This window comes from Pleurodeles waltl, chromosome 11 (genome assembly GCF_031143425.1).
Source record: "Pleurodeles waltl isolate 20211129_DDA chromosome 11, aPleWal1.hap1.20221129, whole genome shotgun sequence".
Taxonomy (NCBI): domain Eukaryota; kingdom Metazoa; phylum Chordata; class Amphibia; order Caudata; family Salamandridae; genus Pleurodeles; species Pleurodeles waltl.
Genome location: NC_090450.1, coordinates 437,299,681 through 437,324,503, shown reverse-complemented (window position 1 = coordinate 437,324,503; position 24,823 = coordinate 437,299,681).

The following is a 24,823-nucleotide window of genomic DNA, read 5'->3' as shown; positions in this document are numbered from 1 at the left end:
CATGCTTACATTCACTCGTTCCCACAAACACATTATCATAATATGACTTTGGTCGCGTTATGCAAAGCTTGCCTTAGTGTAGTGCATCTAAAGCTAATTTCCCTTGTTCCCTAATTGCACTATAGCTCTCACTATTTACAAAAGCTCGCTGCTGCAATCCTTTCTCCAACTTCCCCTTCAATGCCCTTTTTCTATCTTCCGTGTGATCTAGAAAGCTTTTCTCTACAGGTGTAAGCAGACATGTCAGATTATTGCGGTGTGCATAAGATGTACTAATTGTTAATGTTGCTTCAAAGAACCCTCTAACTAGTTTTATGTTATAGTATTTCGCTACACTATTCAAATCCTCTATGATAGGCACATAAGAAAACACAAGATCATTGTTAGAATAAAAGTACTGAATCTCTTCCTGGTTATAGAATCGTGTTAGTAACAGACTACAGCTTATCCCATAAGTTAGAGGCAAACTATGGTAGGTAACTCTCTCTTGTACTGAAACAGGAATTTGTACACACATAACAATCTTTCACATCCATAGTGTCAACATACCTACTCAGCAAGCAATAGAAAACATTAGTAGATAGTTCCCCTTTTACGTTAGTTCGCTCATGCAAATATTTTGTGTCTTGCTCGAACCTCTCCCAAGCTGTTAGTGTAGCTGCGGTCTCAGGAATTGTAGCATTGTTAGTCTCACTCTTATCTACCAATGGCATTCCCACAAACAGAACTATAATAAATATCACACACACAACACCCAAAGCAACACCCAAACATTTACAACGCCTTCTTCGCCTATTATCATCTCTAGTGTTAGCCATGATCTGCAAAGAATCAGAAGGTAAAGTGCTACAAGTGCAAACAACAACCAACTGAGGGTGGCTAAAGCTTTTTTTTTTTCAGCAAGTCATAGCAAGCAAAAGTCTTTCTGCAGCAATTAGTTACAGCTTCCACATTCACTCCCAGGATCCTTGTCAATTCCAGTTAGCAGCTTGTCAAATCAGTTTTTAAACGTCAACTCAGTTTAACAGTGTCACATCCGGTAATTTATCAGTCTCTTTTCTCAGTTTTCTTTACTCAATTTTTTCACATAAGCACAGTCTCTTTTTTCTGGCCAGACTCAGGTACCATAGTATTGACCTGGGACTTCTCGATCAAAACAGAACGCCAAGAACTCTTGCTACCACTCAGCTGATATTGCGTATGCCCATTAAGGACCTGCATACCTTTTGTTTGCTGCTGTCTTTCTTTTCAACTTGCGATCACCCTGCAATTCTCCTTCACTCAGATCTTCTTTCCTTGTTGTATCAACTTCTTCCTCTATTGCATCATCAACAACCACCTGTCCTTTTGTCACTTGCAATTCTGGCCACTTATCTCCTTTCAGCGTCTCTCTTTTCTATGATTTTCCTTGTGGCAGCTTGTTGCCCTCCTCTGACTCTATGGTGTTTTCTCTTGATGGACCTGCAATTTGCTCAGGAGGAGTCTGGACTCTCTGATTCTCTTCCGCCTCAGCTCCATCACCCTCTGGGTCTTTCAGGGGCTCTACTTCAATACCGCATCCGTCTGCTTCTGGGAGAACCTCTCTCTGAGTCAGTCCTCCTGGCGCCTCAGTTGAGATAGGCTCACTGTCACCCCTCTGGGTCTCGTCTATTATTGGAGTGACCAAGCCGTCCTCAACGGGATCTCCTTCTGTCTCAGTTCCCCTTTGATTACTCTCCGGCCCTGAGACTTCCTTTTCTGCAGCTGTTATTTTCGACAATTCAGTTTCCTCATCAGTTGGACACGTCACCCTTTTCGTGTGACTGGCATGGATCCAGTTGGGAATTCCCGCACACTTCACAGCAGTAGTAGTTGTTAGTATTACTTAATAGGCCCCTTCCAACGTGGCTCTAAACACAACTTCCTCACGTGTTTCTTGATGACAACCCAATCACCAGCTTTCAGATTGTGACCTGGATCATTTATCGGCGGCAGTGTGGTAGCTTACACCTTGTGAGAGAAAAAGCAGACCACATCAGCCAGACCCTTGCAGTAGTCCAACACCATATCATCTGTGATATTCACAAGAGCATTTGCAGGCACTGCGGGCAGTCTCATAGCTCGGCCCATGAGAATTTCACAAGGAGACAGTCCTGTTTTCTTGTTAGGTGTATTTCTTATTGACATTAGCACTAAGGGCAACGCATCAGGCCACTTCAAATTTGTAGCTGCGCACATTTTTGCCATTCTCGACTTCAGGGTACCATTCATCTGCTCCACTAATCCTGATGCTTCAGGACGGTAACTACAATGCAACTTCTGTTCAATGTTCAATGCTGCACATAAGAGCTTAACCACCTCATTGTTGAAGTGATTTCCCCTATCTAAAGAGATCGGAAACCCGAAAAGTGGTACCAATTCCCTAAGCAGCATCTTTGTTACTGTGAGTCTATCATTTCTGCGTGTAGGGTAAGCTTCAATCCAGTGACTAAAGATACACACAATCACCAACACGTATGTCAGACCTCCACACACGGGCATCTCAATAAAGTCTAATTGCATTCTGCTAAATGGACCTCCTGCTCTCCCAATGTGGCTCAAATTCACCACTGTCCCTTTCTCCGCATTCATCTGCTGACAGATGATGCACCTGTGACAAATCACTTCTGCGGCTTGTCTGAACTTTGGGTTAAATCAATCAATTTTGAACAACCTGATCATGGCATCTCTCCCAATACGTGCTTGCCCATGGTAAAACCTTGCTAACTGTGACAGAAGACTATTCAGCAAAACCATTTTCCCCTCATCTGAAACTCACAAATCATCTGGTCTTTGTACACATTGCATCTTTAGCCAAGAGCTTTTCTCATCTCTGCTGGCACGTCCCTGCAACAATTTCAATTCCTCCAACGTGTGAACCACCCTTAAGGCGTAACCTGTGCATGTCTCATTTTCTGTTTCAGGTAACAATTCCCACTGATCCTTGAACGATATACAGTTCTATGCGCAAAACCTTGTGACTTGATCCCCATATCCATTTCCCATTGAAACAAAGTCTTGTGATTTCACATGTGCGCTGCATTTTACCACAGCAATTTCATGAGGTAACTGAATCGCGTTCAACAACTCCTCAATTCTTTCACCATTTTTCACTGGAGAGCCAGAAGAGGTCAGGAAACCCCTCTGTGACCACAGCTGACCAAAATCATGAACAATTCCAAATCTGTATCTGCTATCAGTATAGATAGTCACTTTTAATTGGGCAGCAGCATGGCAAGCTCTGGTAAGAGCAACCAACTCAGCCACTTGAGCAGAATACACTCTTTCAAGCCAGGAAACTTCCAGGATACCCGTGATTGTACACACAGCGTATCCGGCACTCAGCACTCCTACTGAGTCTCTCAAGCATGAGCCATCAACAAAGATAATATGGTCATTTTCTTTCAATTGGGTATCTTTAATATCAGGTCTCGGTTTGGTGCACATTTCTGTTACCTCAAGACAATCATGTTCTACATCATCAGCATCTTCAAATTCTGTGTTTTTATTTGGAAGCAAAGTTGCCGGGTTCAGCACTGTACATCTTTTCAAAGTTACATTTGGTGACCCCAATATGATTGTTTCATATTTTGTCAGTCTTGCATTTGTCATGTGCTGCATTTTGGTACGGGTTAACAAAATCTCAACTGAGTGTGGGACCATAACTGTTAAAGGATGTCACATAACTATGACTTCACACTGTGTGAGGCTTTGACCAATTGCTGCTACTGCACGGAGACAACCTGGCAAGGCTGCTGCAACTGGGTCCAAAGTAGCTGAAAAATATGCTACTGGTCGGTATGCACCTCCATGGACCTGTGCCAGGACAGACAAAGAACATGTGTCACTTCATGACAAAATAAGACAAAAGGCTTCGTGTAATCAGGCATAACTAAAGCTGGAGCCCTGCACATACATTCCCCTAGCTCAATGAACTCCCTTATCTCTTTCTCAGACATAGTTATGACATCTGGCCCATCCTTAACCACCTTAACCATCAGTCTTACCAATGGCTTGGAGATACTTGAGAAATTCGGGATCCACTGACGACAGTAGCCCACCATTCCCAGAAACATCCTAACATCTCTCCGTGTCGTTGGGTGACTCATCTGCAATATTGCGGTCACTCTTTCCTTGAATATTTTCCTCGACCCCTTCTCAATTAGATGACCTAAGTATTTCACCTCTTTCTGACAATATTGCAGCTTCTTTGGGGACACCTTATGCCCATTCTTTCCCAAGTGGTTCAGTAAGGCAATGGTATCATACTAGCAATCATCTCTTTTTTAGATGCAATCAACAAGTCATCAATGTACTGCACTAGAGTCGATTGAAAAGGCAATTCCCATGACTCCAAATCTTTCTTCAGTATCTGATTGAAGATTGAAGGTGACTCCGAAAACCCTTGGGGAATTCAACACCAACTGTAAACCTTGTCCAAGAATTTGAAACTGAAGGGAAATCGGCTGTCCTCATGAAGAGGCACAGAAAAGAATGTTTGGGATAAATCAACTGCTGAGAACCATTCTGCATCACATGGAACCTGGAACATGATCACAGCTGGATTTGGCACTACTGGGCAACACTTCACCACTATGTAATTAATTTTCCTCAAGTCTTGGACAATTCGGACATTCCCACAAGGCTTTCTCAGTCCCATTATAGGTGAATTACATGGACTGCTCATCACTTCCTTCAGGACTCCTTGCTTCACAAAGTCTGCAATTATCTGTGTTACCTGTATAAGGACATCTTGTGCCATATGGTACTGCGGTACCTGGGGGAACACAGCATTTGGCTTCACACTGACCTTAACTGGTTCTACTCCTTTTATCAGTCCCACTTCCTTTCTTGTCAAATCCCACACCTTTTCCTTTACTGTCCCCTGCAAATCTGCTGGTAGATCAGTCACTGCGAACATTGGGAAGAAGCTTATCAGGGGGTACCCCTCATCTGTTGTCTCTGTCTCAGGATCTGAGATCTGTCCGTCATCCCCTTCATCGTCACTGTTTGTCGGCACCTCAATCCCTTCATTGGAACAGGTGATGGAACACCTCGTCTTGCACAGTAGGTCTCTACCCAGTAGGGACATGGGACTTGAGTCGCAAACCACAAATCTGTGCAACCCCTGAAAGGTGCCAATCTCAACCTGGACCGGATCTGTGATCGGGTTAGTCAAAAGCTGATTTGCTACTCCTACCACCTTTATTGGACGTCCCGAAAGGGGCAATTTCAGAACCTCTGCACTTCTGAGTGTAGAGCGTGTAGCTCCTGTGTCAACCAAGAAGGAAACTTTGTGACCCATCACTTTCCCTTGGACATAGGGCCCTCTCTGATCTACTTATAGGGATGTTGCAAGTCTACACTCCTCACCATCTGCACTGTCATACGACCATTCATCGTTTATTCCATTCTCACCACGCAATGGTAACTGTTGTACTGCATTGTTTTGACTCATTCCTTGACCTGTGACCTGTTGAGGAAGCATCACCTGTTGCTGTCCCTTTGGTGCTAAGGGCAACTGCATTTGCTGTCTAGGTACCACAGGAATCTGCTGTTGCACCTGCTGTATCTGTACTGGTTGTACACGTAGCATTTGTACTTGTTGCATGGGTTGGAGACCTTGCATCTGAACCATGCTATTCTGAAAGTTCGGATTTGGACCCCTCATTCTTGGTCCTTTAACATTTTGGAATGCATTGACATCATTGCTTTGTTGAACAAAACCCTCCTGCACCATCATCGGGCACTCCCGCTTCCAGTGTCCAACGTCCCCGCAAGCATGACATGGTAACACCTTCTTCATCCCCTGCACATCATTTTGAACCACTACGGTATTCATGTCTGGACCATGGTTCACAAATCCTCCTCGACCTCTGCCTCTCACTTGCGTCTGAAACATCCCGTTTCCTTGCAGCTGTTGCACCATTTTCTGTAAACCATTTCCATCCATCCCTGCTTGTGCTGCCTTAATCTGCATTCCCATCACCTTCTCCTTCAACTTTCTCTGCTTCAACTCAATTTCGTAACTACAGTATTTCGCATACTGCAAAACCTCATCAATCGGCTTTGCTTGCCAACAGATCAAATGGTTCTTAATCATCTGACTAATCTCTGGTCTCAATCCCTCAACAAACCTGAACACAAGGTGATTCATGTCCTTCGCCTCTATAACCTCTGTACCACTGTAGTGTTTGAACGCTTTCAACAGCCTCTCATAGTAGGCATGTATCGACTCTTCGGCTTCTTCTGCCGTTCGATCAATCTTTTGCCAATCAATATTTTGCAGCAACACCTTCTGCTTCAAAAACTCAATCACCTTTTAGTAGTACCTCATTACATCAGGAGACGGTGCTTTTGTAGTCCTGTCCCTTGCCAATTCCGCTGTCGGCCAATCAACACTTCTTTTGCATTCAATCCACAAATCAGCTGGAACTATAATCTCAAACAGGGTATTCAGGTCTTCCCAAAGACATTTTGCAAGCTTCACAAACCTATCCGTCTGCTGGTACCACTCTATCAGCTTCTCTCTAAACCTGGGAAAGTCATTTGTGAATGACAGAATGTCACCTCTGGACCATGGTACATGGACAAGAACTCCTCCAGCTGTCTCTCTCATTGGTAACATTTTTATTGTACCGGTATCAGGCACTGATTTCGCCTGCTGCTGCTCCGAGCAGTCACTTTTACTTTTATCTCTTTTCTTCGCCCATCTGCCTTCCCACTTCTCTAAGGCTCCCCAAACCTGTGCGCTTTGTAGAATTTCTTTAAGGTGTGCCTTCATCCCAGTAGACCTCATGTGATCAAAATCTTTAGGCTCAAAGTCTAACCTGTAACTCCTCTTCAAATGTTTAGTATTGTCTAGGTCTTTACTGTATTTATCTGCCAAGTTTGCCAATCTCTGGTGCACCTTGCTCACTTCTTTAGTTATCTTCGGGCACAGATACCTCACCTCTGCTTCCGTATATGATTCTAGTCTGTTCACTCCCATACTCCCTTCAACTAGCTCATCTGGCACCATGCCCAACCTCACAAAATTCAGGTACTACTCCCTTTCCGACTGCTCTGCTGTCACACAAGTAGTCTGTGGTGAATTTAACTTGTCCAACCATTCAATCAGTTGTTGCGCTGTCAACCCTTGCATGATATTACCAGCCTGCATCATCGGTGTCTGCGGTACATTCACACTTGAGATCTGCGGAGTCAGCAGTCCCAAACCTGATTGTCTCATGGTATCTGGAGGAACCCCTATCGGACTGAAGTCTAACAGTGATCTAGATCTGTCTATTGTCTGTACCACTGGAGTTATTCCTTGAGGGCTTCCTACGAACCCTCCTATTGTCACCTCTTGGGTCATTACTCCCTGATCACATACACTAGACTTTGCCTGTGCATACAATGGTACTGGCGGACCAACTGTAATCGGTAAGGATATAGCGGCTGGCGACTGCCTGCTTCCCAAAGCCTGTGGAGCATTAGCCCCCATGTTCTGGTTCATTGTAGGTGCTGTGGCTAACTGTGGTTCCGTGACCGAGGTGTAATTTGGAACCATCTGTTGCTGTGCCTGAGGCAGTAAAAGTGGAGTTGGCTCAATTTGCACCAATTTTGGTCTCGTATACGCCGGATCAGACGGCACCATCAAGTTCGTAGTAGTCTCCAATATTGGGACATCAGGATAGAGCCTCTGAACAGGTGGTGGCTGCAACTGTGTCTGCATCTCTGGAGCAGTAGACATACTGACACTATACTGTACCGGAGCTGGTGTTGCAACTGTATTCACCTGTGCTGTATTTGTTGTTCCCTGGTTCTGTGTCGAATTTACAGGACCCACACTAGTACTTGGTCTAATATCATCTAGGGCATATGGTGGTGTTCGACCATGTAACAACTGATTAAGGAAATCATCATCATCTGAGTCATCTGCCTCTGCCCAGGACTTTTTAGTATCCTTTTCTTTGCTAGACCCTTTATCCATCTTACAAGTGGCTTTTCTTCCTTGCGTTCCGGCTTCTTGAGTTATTGCCGGAAACATCCTAACTCCATCTAATATCTCCCTTCTCCACATCCTGTGCTCACTATCCCGCCTAGCTTCCGCTAGCGTCTTTTCCGCCTTCCTCATTCTCCTCTCAAATTTCTGTTGTCGTTGTCGTATGGCCATCAGTTCCCAAATTGCTAATGCCTCAAACTGTGCTGGCCTCGGAGGTGGCTTTTGCTCATTTAACGCCTTCTGCAAATTCTCCAAAATCATTATATTGAACGATCTGTGAACCAGAAATGCCAAACACCCATCTTTCTCTGTTAATTTGCACCATTGCTTTAGCTAAAGACATGGCATGACTCCCCTCTCCTCCATTACGGCATAAGCCGGAGTATCTTCTGGGGGTTTAGGCTCCCCCACACTCGTGGTAATGTACACATCTCCCCTCAAAGCGCTCCTTAGAGCCTTGAAAAACTTCATTTTTTGCGCCTTTTATTTTGGTTACAATTGAATCAGGAATTGACTTTAATTCCAAGAACTCTCTTCGCCCACCTTCTCAACCAATTGCCTCTCACGGACGGCTGCCAATCCGTGCGTGACCCTTCTCACTAACTGACCTATCCCAGCACGGCTCCAATGACGTCACAGTCACACACACTGCAGCTGACAAAGTCTTGCGGCTTGACTTCCTACCTCTCTCGATTCGCACAAAATGAATGCAATATATTGTGAGCACTAACAAAACTCACATTTTCCAGTTTACTACAGGAAGGGTAACACAATCGCTTCAGAACTTTACAGAGATTTTGCTTTTAGCCTCGGCCGCTACTCTCTCTTTCTCAGATCCCGCATTCGCAAGCAACATTTGATCCGCAAATTTTACTCTCGACTTGTCAATGGTTCGTCCTAGTGCACTTTAGAACTCACCAAATCTCCATCGAAGTTATCATTCACTCACTTTGACTCAAACTCGACTCATCAACCACGCCCGATTGACCTATTAAACTGTGCAAATTACAACATAAACCATCAATATATTCCGGAGTCTTAGACCACGCAGGGTCCGTACATCACCAGCAACCACGGGGACAATTTTTGAGCACAAAGCACCACACTCACATGAAGTTCGCCGACCTCCCTACTTTCATACTGCGGAGTACGCCCACTCCTACTAAAACATCACTTGGCCTAAATTCTCACAAACCTCACAATTCACCTGTGGCACGCATAAGCTGTGCAAGCACAAACCCTACGTCACTCACACTATCACTAGAACGCCGAGAACATACCCTACTCATTTCGTCAAGCTCCGAGATTCCGGGAAAGTCATTTGGGACTTAGGTGCACATCATCTTTCCAATTTGCATTGTCTCAAAAACAACTTTCAAATAATGGTCCCTCGTCCTAGGGCCCCAAAGGGCCGTAACTGTCCTCTGCTACCAGAACTGATAACTGGTCCAAACCTTGTTAATTTAACTTACAAGGGGACTCGTTTTAGGCCAATGAATCTTTTGACCGTGTTTGGGGACTTCCCAGAACGAGATATCCGTTTAACATTTCAATCAATAGATCAATAACCTAATCAATATTTGCAATAACTAATAAATCAAACTAATCAATAACATATAATAAGAGTGAATCACACCATGACTTTTCAGCCATGAATAACCACACAAATCTAGTGAGATTTAGGATATTTATTCCCTATTAGTTACACTCTAGTATCATATTCATTAGTCGCAATATCAATCAGCACATCAATACTACTATAATTTGGCAACTAGAATAAGACTTTATCAAAGCATAGGTCATGAACATTAGAACAAAGCATGACGTCAGCATGAATCAACTTTAGCAGAGTACCACTAGTACATTATTTAACAAAGCAAAGATTCAGTCATTTGTCTATTTGCACCCGATATTAGTGAACTCCTTAACTAACCTCTGATTAGCATCAGCATGTTGGGCTTCATGCAAAACAATTTAGCAACATGAATTTAGAAAACATCTAACTATGGCCTTTATCAAAAGAGCAGTTGGTACCTAGAAAGAAAAGGCAAACAGACAATTACAATTTATCATCAGATAGCTACCCATCCAAATAGGGCAGCACACAGTGTCAGTCTTCGTCCTCAGGACATCAGGCGATTCGCCATCGACCAGGATAAGCAGGTAAGTCTCAGCAGGGCATAGCAAGAAACTCTTCCTTCATAAGGAGGAGAAGTGCATATCAGGCAAGGGGTAAGGGGAGGATGGTTTAGAGTATCAGACAGGTAAAGACAAAGGGGGTCATTCTGACCCTGGTGGCCGGTGGCCGCCAGGGCCACCGACCACGGGAGCACCGCCAACAGGCTGGCGGTGCTCCCACGAGCATTCTGACCGCGGCGGTTCAGCCGCAGTCAGAAGCGGCAAGTCGGCGGGCTCCCGCCGACTTACCGCTGCTCGGGGGAATCCTTCATGGCGGCGGAGCGCGCTCCGCCGCCATGAGGATTCTGACAGCCCCTACCGCCATCCTGTTCATGGCGGGAAACCCGCCATGAACAGGATGGCGGTAGGGGGTGCCGCGGGGCCCCTGGGGGCCCCTGCCGTGCCCATGCCAATGGCATGGGCACGGCAGGGGCCCCCGTAAGAGGGCCCCGCAAAGTATTTCAGTGTCTGCCTTGCAGACACTGAAATACGCGACGGGTGCAACTGCACCCGTCGCACCCCTGCAACTACGCCGGCTCAATTCTGAGCCGGCGTCCTCGTTGCAGGGGCATTTCCTCTGGGCCGGCGGGCGCTCTTTCGGAGAGCGCCCGCCGGCCCAGAGGAAATGTTTAAATGGCCGCCGCGGTCTTTTGACCGCGGTGCGGTCATTTCACGGCGGTACCTTGGCGGATGGCCTCCGCCGTCCGCCAAGGTTAGAATCACCCCCAAAGTCTCTCGGAATGGCAAAGGGACGGCAAGTAATGCAAAGTATGGCTCGATAAGGGCAAAGTAGGAATGGCGAGGAATGGCAGGGTAATGGCTTCGGGAAGAATGGCTAAGAATGGCTGATTTCTCCTTGTGTCACGTTGTTATATTGAAATTGTCGAACAAGTCTCTAATTTCCCAGTGGGCAATATTTGGTGCATCGTTATCTTTGTCCAATAATCCGTCACACTCCTTACTAGAATTTTCACCTAAGACAGTTCTCATGCAGTTTATTGGCTCCTGTGATTGACGTCTTCAACGGGTAGAATGTCAGGTAAGAAAAGTTTCACTTGTTGCTCCAGTCAGTAGTTCCATTGTCTTCTCCTAGTTTTGGCGACCTTGCACCTGTTACGAATTACACTGTTGCATTCTGTAAGAATGTCTCCTTGAGCAAGTCGGGTCCCATGAGAAAGAATTTACTACGGTTATACACATCTCTCTAGCTTCTGGAAAAGTACAGCGTTGTGTCCTTCATGAAAACAGCACATTGCCCGTTAGAAAACACAGTTAATATGAGACCAGGCAGCTAGGCCCAAACCCTTGCTAACTAAGGCCTAGTGAGTAATTTAGCAAAACCTTAATACACAACTCTTAGTGCTAATACAAAATTCTACATGAGTACATTATTAATTTATTATTAGTCAGTTTCATTAATCATCATATACATTTGATGGCCACTTCCCATGGGCACATTTCAAATGCGTGCATTAGTATTACAATAACACATTTTATGCGGTTTCATTAGACATTTTATTGCAAGTTTTTCATGTTAATATTGATTATAAAAGTCACACTCCAACAAAACAAAAGGTGTTTATGTCAATGTTCTCTTTTCCATGTGTATTGTTATTCATTCGGAGTTAATCTACTTGTGTGCTCCACAATGTCATACTATTTACAATAAGGGGTACTGTTACTTGTAACGTATCAAATAATGTCTATCCTAACCATTAATTTCAATTCTGACACTTAATTTGTCTTATATTTTTACTTTTTTCTTTCACTAATAATCAGCCACCTTTCTTTTTCAATATCATTTTCAAATTTTATTGGAATGTATTCACTACAAGGCCTTAGCATACAGACATGACAAAAAAACAAAAGAAGGAAAGACAAAGCTGACAGAAATGGAAGAGGAAATTTTGCGAGTTATGGCAAGCAACTTACATGATAATGGTTATCAAGCACATTCTTTCTCAGTTTTCTTCAGTTATTCTTGGTTGTAAAGACATTGGGCCACCAAGAGTGGTCTTTAAGCAAGAAAAGCTGATTCAATTCAGCCATCCTCAGCATTTGCAGAATCCTTTTGTTCCTTACTCTGATTGCTTTCTATTTGTTTTCAAAATGCCAAGTAAAGTGCTGTAATAGTTGGTAAAGAACAGTGTTTGGCTTTCATGAATTTGTTCTATGAATGAATTTTTAGGTCTCACCTCCAACGGGGCATGTGCTGCATGTACTGCATGTGCTCTTGCTTGTTAGGGTATTGTTTACAATAAAGGGCTAGAACCAACCCATTGCTTACCATTATTGGCGTCATTGTGACTCTCCTTTGCTGCCTTCTAATTGGCCAGCACGTGCTGGGTGTCACTTTCTCTTCTTTCTGTGAACCATAGACCAAGGACAGACTAATTCAACTTGATTAGTGACTGTCAGCCTGCGAGAGCACATGTTCAGCATGCGGTCGGTGGTACCCCAGTCAGTCACACTTCGGGTCAGGCCTTCACAGTAACACGTTTATTATTATCACTAGTAATGCAAGAAGACTATTACATTTTCAACCAGCAAAGCCAGTGGACTATAACGAAATTCTCCTGAACTAGAATTCTGTCCAATAGGTTTTTGTTTTTCAAATAAATAGGTCAATATATAATGTGCTGAGCAATTACTTGCTTGAAGACACCCAGTTCCCTATCTTTACAGTAGGCTTCATGTGCACACAATGTTTACCACTAAATTCGTGACTTTCAATAATAGGAGTGAAGGAGTGTCTAGAAACATAGAAGAAGAATATTACCAATGACCTTAGCATTACCATCAACCAGAATAAGCTATGAAATCTGCAGCAGTTGAAGCTACTAAAAGCTAGAAGCCCAGATATTCTGAATGTAGTTATCAAAAGAGATGCATTAATAAAAAGATGATCCGAATTTTACAATAGAGATAATGACTGTCAGAGACCCCAGATGGCGAGGCCACAGCTTTTTCGATCTGCATGATTGATTGGTTCAAAGAATCACTACCACAGTCTTCTTACTATTACTTTGGATGAAGTTTGTGAACATCATCCATGGGGATCAAAGTACTCTTCTATTGAGACAACAGAGTTGTTATTGAGGCTATACCTAAAGATTAAACAAAATCAGGTTGAGGGCTGATCCACGTGGCAGCCACATATGACGGATTCATCAGAAGAAAGGAGAAAGGGACATCACCTGCATCATACCATCCATTATAGTCCAAGACAGAACCATCAAGGCCTGCTGCACTGAGATGACAGATCATAGTCACATGAGGCTCTCTAAAAAATTCCACAGACCGACTGAATAATAGGAGTCTTGCCTGCTCATCCTCAGGGCCTGCAATTGATCTGGAGTCTCCTGCTGCACTGACTCTCTACCATGATTTGGTTAAAAGCCAGTCAGAGACCAGTCAAGTAGAATATGAAACTCTAGGTTTTGGAAAAGCCAATTGACCTTAAGATGAAGGAAAAGGGCTCTTGCCTCTTAGTTTTGCCATGCATATGGTTTCTTTCTTAAGAAGTGAAAGGACCACGTCATGCTTACAAACATCCTGAATGATATTCAAAGACAGTGAGAGACATGATTTTAGCCAGAGGAATAGAAATTGCTAGGACCAACGCTTGAAAAATGGAAACGATGCGCTGATCTTAAACAAAAAAGTGTGTTTCTGAGTTCACTGTTAGTAATGGCTGAAACTGAGGAGGTAGCTCTGATCAACTGTCTAACTGTCTCAGACATTTTCTCTTTGTTTTCCCTATTTTTCTAATTCTTATATTTTTTTTAATCGATCAAACTGAAGCAATTGATAGGTCTTTTAAATGTTAAAATGCGTCACCACTTTCACCTTCCTTTTAAATAGAGAAGATGTCGTTTCCTGTGTCTCAAGAGAATTCGCTACTGCACTGCACACACCAAATTCAGCCCTCCCAGAACTTAATTTATACCCTATCACAGAGCAAGTATATAATCTTATGTAAAGTAAACACAACTGCACGTGTTTGTATTATTATCCTACCTCTGGGTGGCTTATGTTCCATTTCCATTATTTCTTTGCCCCTAATAACTATCATTAATAATGCTTACTTTGGAGAAGGGATCCGGTCCCCTTACTGTTAAACAAGCAATAGCATTTCCTTTTCTAAAATAATGCAAATGAGACCTGAAGTTCTATTGCCAGCCTGTCACAGGTCTGTCTATCATCAATTTTATTTTAGAGAAGGTAGCCATTTCCCAGTTCAAATAACCTTCACATTTTTGAAAATCCTGGACTTTAAGGAATCAGGATTTTGACTCAAGAATGAATCCTGAGCCTGCATTGGTTATTGTATCAGATAATCTGCTTCAAATGGCTGGTAATAGGGAATTTGGCTGGTGGTTTCCGATACTGGTCTTATTTTCAATTGTATGCACAACACACGTAAATAATCGTAAATCTGGAGTTACAGGCCTATCTTAATGACATCCAGACATACATGTGCTGTGGATGGCTCAAGCTCATTTGGCGTAAAACAGATTACCTTTGTGGAGGCCAAGGAAAGGCTGATAAGTGCCCTGTGGTCTGCCCCATTCTCTGCTAATCTGTAAAATATTGCTCCTGACACCAAAACATAAAAATGTTAAATTCAGATTAGGTCATGATTGAATTATATCTCACCTTTCATGCCTTTGAAAAATCATCTACGCCGTGCATTAAAATATGAAATATCTGGTAAAGTCAAATGTCAGCACATGAATTCGCTATGGTATCTCCTGTGGCCACACTATGGTCAAAACTGGGAACTTGACTGTGCTTAAAATATGAGCTTTTGACTTGTTCTTGGCCCCTAGAAACACTATTGTGCGGCCAAGGTTCAATGATCTCTACAAGCTCCCAGTGGAAACCAGAATATACTTTAAAATGTTCTACACAGTTCAATTGAGAAAGGCCTGGCCTTGAAGTATTTATGCAATATTGTTAGAATTTACCAACTAATGAGATCCCTCAGACATGGTGTCAAAATGTAGTTTCCCAAACTCCTTAGAAGAGGTACAGCATCTCTGCCTGAATTAAGTTAGGTACAATCCACCCTCTGTTTGGTCTATATGATAAATTCATCTATTCAAGACAAGACTGTTATAAATTGCGCTATATAAATGTCCAATTTGCTCTTATTCTATCCTAACTGAATTAGCCAACGATCAGAATGTTTCCTTAAGTTTGCTTGAGATCAAGCAAGACAAGAAGTCCTGTATTGCTGGTAATCCTGTCTTCTAATTGGCTAAAAATTGTTTCCGTGGTACATGCCTATATAGGGACAGGTAGAGCGCTGTCTTGGGGAGAGGAGTTATATTGCCCTGCCTGATTCCAAGATGAGCAGTTGCAAATCCCCTGCTGGTCTCTCCCTTGGTGTTCCCAGGCTGCCAGAGTTTCCGCCAGCTGAATCGGGAAAAACACGCAGGCATGGGCTAGGTAAATCTGGTCTCCACGTGCTATTTCGAGTTCTGGCTGGGAATGCCCACAATAACATCATGCAGGGGACGAGTTAGCAGCCAGATTCAGTGATTCTAATCCTGGTCATCTGGTACCCTTGCACTATGGCACTCGTGACTGCTCTTAGTGTTTCCAAGGAAATATGTCTCCTATATCTTCATCGCTATTTACTTTCTTCTTTTAAAATGGACGGGGATGTGGGGCGTGTGAATTCATGCGCAGCTGCCTTTTCTTAATAAAATGTTCTTTCGATTTTCTGGTACTGGCTGTATTGCAGGAACTCCTCGTATGAATTCTAGCTTTAACCAGTAAGAAAAAGTCATTCTTGCAGCATTTCCCAAGGGTAGCACGAGCAAGCCAAGTCATGCTGGAAATATTACTGAGTGACTGTCGACATTTTGTTCAACAAATTCCTGAAATGCTGAAAAATCCCACAAAAACCACGGGGTCAAACACGTCTGCATATAAAAACCGCAATGTTAATTAAATTATGTACCATAATATTTAAAAAGGTATTAGCATCAAGGCACGTATTTGGATGAATTAGTTATCTCAAGGTACTCAAACTAAATGTAATGTATTTCTATTGCAGATTAATTTTATGTCAACTGGCATGATATATAAAATCCTTCCCTTCATTTCATAATGCTGAAAAAAAGCTCCGTGTTATTCCTTTAGCATAATCAATGCCACAGTTATATGAGGGCCTTTCTGGTGGTCTCGCCAAGAGCTTTTTAATTCAAAACAAAAAATAAACAAATTGTGTGGAATAGGAATATATATATCCTTGCTTGTGTGCCTTGCATCAGGAAAAGCACAGTATGTTTTTCAGCCTGATACAGTCCTTCAATCACTCAAGTGCAAGAAACAAAAAAAGGCAACACTATATTTGCAGGCCAAATTTGGGTTCCCTGCTCCTAATATCATAGGTGATCCTTTTCAAAATAAAATAAGAGCTAGAACTCTGATTGTTCCTCTAGAGTGTGAAGAATTATGATACGTACATGTTTACAGGGAGATCACATGTTTGAGAAACAGGTAGAATTCTGGAACAGGATGGAGCATATTTTTGAGAGCTTTGCACTGCTGTTGTGACATTATTTTTACGTAATGGTGGCGCAGGCAGTACTCCATAATTACGAGTCGATGCATGTGGCCCAATTCATCAGTTTTAGTAGGTTTGCATTGAAAAATGCCTGCACCAGAACCAGCTGTACCACTCAGATCCTAACATATGCAAGGTAGGCGTTCCCTCATAAATTCTAACATAAAACTGACACAGTGATATTTATGGTTTCCTGAATATGTGACACATCATGGGAAAGTGGGGTGCAAAGCCTGCAATTCATCCAAATTCCTGCGCATCAGCAACCCAGGCTTGAGAAATGACACAGAGGCTCTGGTACATAAAGAGAACACAAACAAAACAGTTTGGCAAGGAGGTGCTCATTCATCAGCTGGGAGTTGCAAGGAGACCACCACCTTCCCCATCATGTAGGCAGTGCAGATGAATGGAACTTGTGTTTCGCATGCAGATGTCTGCCATTGACCTCCGGGAGGATGAGGTCATCACATACTACAGTCTCAGGAGGTTGTCCCTCACTCAACTGCTGAACCAGATTGCGCCAAGGCTGCAGCCATTAACTGCCAGGCCCCCCAACATCCCTCCACAGGTGAAGCTGATGGTGGTCATCCACATTCTGGCATTTGGCTTGTTCCAGAGCACAACAGCCAGAGTGGCAGGAACATTGCAGCTGTTTTCTCAATTCCTACCCTCTGTCCTGGATGACATCATTAGCCTTACACCCCAGTACCTCCTTGTACCCAAGACACAACGACAGCAGCAGGACACCAAGCAAGGCATTTATTTCTTTGCAAGGTTTCTACTTGTCTTGGGGCTAATGAACTGCACACATCTACAGTTGGTTCCTCCTGCTGCAACATCACACCTGTTCCACAATAGAAAGCACACCTACTCCTTCAACATCCAGGCAATCATGGACCGATGGGGATGTTTACAAATGTGCTGGCCACGTACCCTGGGAGTGGAGTGCTCATGATGCCTACATCTACAGGCACTCCATTGTCAATGAGGGCTTCCAGGATGGGTGATATGGGAATAGCCTACTTGTTGGTAAGTAAATCTGAAGTACATAGCAGACCTACTAACAGTAAATAATGTATGACAAAGTAGCCATCTCTGTGTCTGTCGAACAAGATAGGACCATATGTATGAGGGGTGTGCCACCATACATCATGGCACATGTGCAATACAAACCCCCAAGTTACACATGTTAAGACAGGCAAAGTCACTGTGTATGCCTTTCAATGGGGTGAAAATCCAGAGCAATGCACCGCTGTGAAATATGCAGTGTTGCATCACTGTGTGCAAGGGAGGGGGTTCCATGGCTGTTGTGTCTGAGTCCTCATGCAACTCCCATGGTTCATGAGGAATGCAAGGTATACCATGCCAGGTAAACTGTGAAAAGTGTCACATCAAATGCTCTTCCCAGGTTATGTGTACCAAGGAAAAAAAAACTTAAGTCACCCAAGACACTCCTGCAACCTTTATGTGCTGCATTCAATGACACACGTACATAGACTACCAGGCCTCCAACGGTTCATCCTGTGGAGGAAGGTGGTTCCTCCTGCACAAAGTCAATTCCACATGAAATTCAGGCACATGACCACCATGTTGCAAATGTGCCGCTCTCTGAGCTAGGCAGCCCATTGTGTGCCAGTGCAGGTTTAAAAGTCAGGAATGTGCTGTTTGGCCTACATTTTGTCCACTACTTTCTCAGTGATGCACTGCACTGCTGATAGATGATTTGCTGCAATAGACAGTGCCACATTACAAAATATCTGGGCCCTTGTGTCATGTGCTCATAGTGGGCCCAGTGCACTGCAACGTGTACACAATGTCCCACATTGACATGCACACACTAATCTGTCAATGGCAGTAGCTATAGAATATCAGTGAAAGTAATGTGTAATTTCCCTCTGTGTGAATGTATGGAGCCACCAGGTAACAAATAACGATTAGACCATGTGGTAGGCCAGAAAAGCCAATGGGAATACAAAGGCAACACAATAGAGAAGTGTGAAATAAATGTTTCTTCAATGGCATACCTACTCTTCACTGTCAAGGTTCAACATTTTCAGGGGAGTGAGAACAAGCATTGTCGAAATTAGTAAGTGTCTTGCACATGCCAATGTACTTAAATGTTGATGAAAGTGTCAGTAGCAGCACAGGAAAAAGTCTTTGGACAGGCCATGTGTGACATGCAATGTCAGTGTACGTCCCAGACATGGGTAAATGCCAATACTGGAGGACAATGTGACATTAACAGTACAAAACATACAAATGTCTCAGCCATACAGTCCACGTTCAGACACGTAAAGACAAACATTTAAGTCTACAGCCACATTGACAGATGCGATCACCTGCTCTGCGGAGTAAGTTGTCCAAATGGAAAGCATATAAATTCAGCAATGTGAAACTCACACATCTCTCACAGTGCTGGCAAACATGGCACACATCATCATCAACATGGGATTGAACGCAACCTGAACAAGACACCACAGAGCCCTCAGAATACCAATCTCAACATTCATCTGCCCCAACAATGATGATAGAATCATGGCATACACGTACACAATCCTCTACAGGTTAAAGTAAAACACTTAGATGTGATGACCAATGTATTGTGTCCAGGTCTGTAGCAGGCAGATATGTATTACTGCATCAGTGTTTCCTACATAGAGATCCCACACATTGAAATACCTATGTGTCAATCAAAGTGCACCATGGCAAATCATCAGATGAAAAGCAGAAGCTGAAGGCTGACAATACATTGTGCAACTACCCAAGGAACATATTTGGAATGCACCACATGTACTCACCAAACTCACATACTAATGTAAGTGAACAATACAAATGTTCTGTCATTGTCAGGCAGTGCAGCAACAACATCAGTGGTTCCACAGGGACATATGTATGTGTGAATGTGGGTCAGGTTGGCACTGGCACAGCATACCTAGGGATGACCAAAAAAGCAAAAATCAGATCAACATACTGTCACTTTGCACACGCAGTGAGTGCACATAACCTACAGTGGCAATGAACTTCTCAAATGACCTAGCACAGTAAGCTAGTGCCAACATATTATTGCCTGCATGTGAAAATGCCCAAAGTATCAGGCCATGCACATCTTTTGAAATGACACAGAGAATCTGAAGAGATCTGTGGCATAAAATTGAGGCAAATGTCAATATAACTAATACTGCCAAACCTGGTAGAAATTAGTATAAGTTATCCGGTACACATAACAGACAGGAATGTGGGTGTAACAATCACCATATTAATTGACTGAATTTTCTTTTATCCTAATTTCAGCTGACCAAACTTATGACCTGCAGCCATGGGTCATGACCCCAATTGGACATCTCCACACAGAGGCTGAATGGTAGCACAGCCAGGCACTGGGCAAGACCAGGGGTATTGTCGAGAGAATGTTTGGTGTGCTGAAGTCTCGCTTTTGCTGCTTGAATATCTCAGGGGGAGAGTGCTCTATCCCTCCCCCATGGTGTGCAAATTAATACATGTATGTTGCACCCTACACAACGTATGTGTACGGACGAATGTCTTGTGGGACATGGCTCATGAGAGGTAGGAAGCAATGGAGGTGGATGAGGATGAGGACAGAGGAGAAATAGAACACACAAAGGCGGGTAGGCAGTGACACAACCACATTGTATAGAACTTCTTTTTCTAAATGGTCTGTTACTGGATGGACTAAATCTGAGATAAGGACTGATTTCACCAAAATTCTAATACATAGGCTACTTATAGGCTATTTTTGTGTTTGCAATGTTATGTCACAGACACTGCAAACAAAACACTCACAACTCCTCAACTTGATTTAGGCCCATACCAAGGGTCTCTACCTGGGTGTTACACTCACCCCAGCACAACATCATGTTGAACAAAACATGTGTGCATATGAAAACCATGTGCCAGACTCTTGTGCTTGGGCAAGACATACATGACACAAAGATTTGCATTGTGGAATAGTGTGCACATGTTTAGAGTATGCGTGCTGCTAGAGTATCTTCACCGTCAGACATTCTACCACAGTCAAAAAAGAGTGTAGATCTAATCAGTGGGGATTGGCAGAGTGTGCGTCCTGCACCTCATGACATTTGTGTCTGGCCGACACATTTGGATCACAGTATAGTTCTCTTATTGTCCTGTGACTGTGAACAGAGGGACATATAATGAGCACGGATACACAGTGCAGCACAGATAGTGTCCCTACTGCATGGGTATGTGTGAAAGCAGAAGGCAGCTAATGTGCTGGGCATAATATGATGCAGATCATTCATACCTTTTCGCATGTGCTGGGCTGTCTTGACTGTCTATGTCCAATGCTGGCTCATGGGCACCATGGAGCAAGGGTGCTTGCATTGCATGCAGTAATGGATTTGTGCATTATGGTATGAGAAATAGTCCAAAATCTATATTTTCTGCTGAATGCAGCACACATTTGAGAATTCATTAACAAGGAGTTTTAAAGCTATAACTCCTTTTAAGGGTTGTCCTGGGAAGATTGTACTTGCTGGTGCATTTCCATGTTTGCTTAGTTGTGGAAGTCTGGAAGTGCATCTACAACCAGGGAACGTTAATGAGTACACACATGCAGTAGTCAAGGAGTCTCTCTCTACCTGTTGCAGAGTAAGGCAATGCAGTGATTTATGATATGTTGTGTCACATGCCGTTAACGACACTACTCAGGGCTACAGAAGCTGGCCTTGCGTGGCACAAAACATATACATTTAGACTTGCATACCACAGTTACCATGGTGCGTAGTGCAAACTCCACAAATATTTTCTCATACATACAGCCCTGAGTACAGAAGTGTACTTGCCACCACATTAAAGGCATACCTTGCCTAGCTCTGTGGTGATAAGATATAGTTGCCTGATAATCACATGTGCAATATTGCAATCACACCATATGTTTTCAACAAAATGCACAAATTTGTCAAGCTGGGTTGCACATAGACTGTGAGGCTTATTTATGAGAAGCTTGTGCTGCCAGAGCTTCACTTTTTCTGACGCTCTGGCGGTGCAAACCTCTCAACCATATCTATGAGTCTACACAAAATCACTTTGCGTGGCTACGAATGGCCTTATCGATAAGGAGTAAGATAAAGAAGCACAAGTTGCTGCGTTGCCTTACTCTGCACCAGGGAGGTGTTCCATGGGTGTTGCAATGGGTTTTCCAATGCAACACCCGTGGGTTTTGACACTGCCCCATGTTTACTTAATCACAAAAAACCTGGGGAAGCGCCAAAACCTTATGCCTCCCCAAGATGAGCATAGTGAGGAGAAATATATTCTATTTCTCCTCTTTTTTCCTCTTTGCATGTGTGCTGCAGAATGCAACACACATGGAAAGAGGAAAACATCTCTCTGGATTGTTTTTGTGCAGGAAGATTTCACAAAAGCAATCCTGGCAACAATGCAGACACCCTTGCACCATGGTGCAAGGGTGTCTGCATTGGAAGGACAGGAATGCACCATATTGCATGAATCCAGTGCATTCCCGCCCTTTCACATCGGTGTAGGGCAGCGCAGCAAGAGGACTTGTGGTGTTGCCCCAGGCCAGTTTCCCAAAAATAAGCCCCTGTATTGTTGGGGATCCAGCCTGTCACTATGCCCCAAGCAGTGTGTGTTCCATAAGTAACACATCATATGGAAGGATACATGACATATGGAATGTTACATGTATTGCACATAATAGGGAATTCTATTTGGTGGACTATATGCCCCAAGAGAAATCTTCACATGCACAAATGACTGTGGGAGACATCCATGTGTGTATCCGGGAAACATCTGTCACAACTGATGTGTGGTCAGAAAGCTTATGATTCCTGTACTGCCGTGTTGGCTCTTGTTTCCCTGGCTGGACGAGGAGGCATGCATATGCACACTTTGAACCCAGACTTACTCCATGGGCCATGTTCCTGCCCACCTGTCATCAAGCGCCTGAGGTATGAAAGGATGTCAACCCCTCAGATTCACCACTGGGAGCCATCCCCCTTGGCAACTGGTGTCACCTCATTCCCCTGATCTGAAGAGTTGCACGCAACACAGGCTATACTAGCCCATGAATGTAAATGTACCAGCATCACCTCAGCTACCTAAGTCCACGCAAAACTACAAAAAATGTACATTTTGAAATCAGTTTCATAACTTGACAATATTTACTTTGTTCCTCTCACAATCAAGTTACACTCAATGAGTCACGCCAAAGACTTTTGAAATGCCATACATAAGCGTACTATGATGACTTCAATGCCACACACGAGCTAACTCAATACTTAGCAACTATAAGCCATGTGCAAATGGTAGTGTGGACAAGGACTTAATTCATGCATTGCCCAGTCCTCTACTGTAGATCCCTCACAGTAGGACAGTTGCATGGGTCCAAACCCAGGCATCACCCCTGTTGAGTGGTGCATTGCACCAGTTGCACCGGTCGAAAGTCGTGCATCACTGCCAATGCATAGAAGTGGCTGAAAAAGTGCAAATGCACTGTGCAGGCACCACACATTGGCCATTTCAGTAGCGATGCGTCAAATAAAGCAAATGGCAGAAACGTGTACCATCCACCCTGGAAATGGCATAATGGGTGAGTCAGCCTGCAAACAGGTAAGTTAATGTTACTTTCACTTTCTCTTACAGTCTGTTGGTTTGTGCTAGGTTTTGGAGGTGTCTTGGAGAATGGCTGGTGTTTGGTGGTGAAATATTGTTATTGTACGTGTCTGCTCAATCCCTGTCTTATGGTCATTTTCTCTATTTGTATACCTGGTGGAAATGTTATTATTGTTGTCATTCTATTGTTGGGTGTCCATTTAATGGTTTAGATTTTAGGTGTTGGGGTTAGGTTAAGGGGTGTTTTTTGGAGTTTAGTGCATTGGGTGTAGGCTTGTCAGTTAAGAGAAGGGAACAGAGCATGTCCGAGGGAGAGTTAGGGTGCCTGGTATGACTGCTGGCCCATTATGTTCCACAGATGATGGCATCTGGAGATAGAGTGATCCAGAGTTAAACCCCCCCAGGGAGCGTAAGGAGCGATGGGAGAGGGCACGTTGGCACATGACCAGGCTGTTTGGTGTGAAGCACTGTCCATCAGCTTAAACATCAATGGGTCGATGTGATGATATGAAGTACAGATTTGGTATACCACCTAGTGCTGGAGATTAGCAGCCCCATAAGTATGTATGTGTTTACCAGTTGCATCTAGGTGTGTAACTATTGTAGTTTAAATTTTGGTTATCTTGAGGCGTGGCTACGAGCATCAAGATGGCGGTTGCACTCTAAGAGTGGTCCGGACCCCTCCATCATCCGCCCGATACTGGCCGCCTTTCCAGCACCCTGCCGACCCTTTTCACCTGGGCCCCACCTGCATAAGGGCCCGCCATAACGGTGGGGGAGAGACACCCTCATTTGGGCTGTGGCGGAGTTGGCTGCGGGGGTCGGCCGCACTTGGAGCTGCCCGGAGAGGGCGGGATCCCCACGGAGCAGTGGTAACTGCTGGGGTGCCGCGCAGCAGTAAGCGTCGGTGCCCTGCGGGGATAAGGGGCGTTCCAGGCCCCATTGATGGACCAGGCCGCATTCCGCGGTAACCCCAGTGAAAGGACCCCGCCCCTGGCGTCCACGGCCTGAGGCCTATACCACGGCCCGAGGGCGAGCAGCAGCGGAGGAGGCCTGCAGTACATGGAGTGGGCGGGCCCAGACTTCCTGGCAGGCCCACGGGCCAGATCCAATGATCCATCCCGCCGACTGGAGGTGCGGCGGTGAAAGTGTGGGTGCCAGCGGCTGGTAGCAGGCACACAAGAGACCGCTGACCCGAGCAGAGGTGGAGCCAACCCCTCAAAACATCGATGGAGTGACACAGAGGAGCCGCGCGGGGCTGAGAGATTAGTGGCAGCCCCTCCTGGGAGCATGAGACCCCCGCTGCGATGAGGGCGGCCCAGAAGTGCCTTGTGGGGCCTGATCCTGGTGTGCGCGGACCCCCGAAGATGGTCTGGCCCAAAACTGTCTGCCCTGCCCCTGGAGGAAGACTGGGGTTGCGCTTAGCCAAACAGGGAATGAATCCC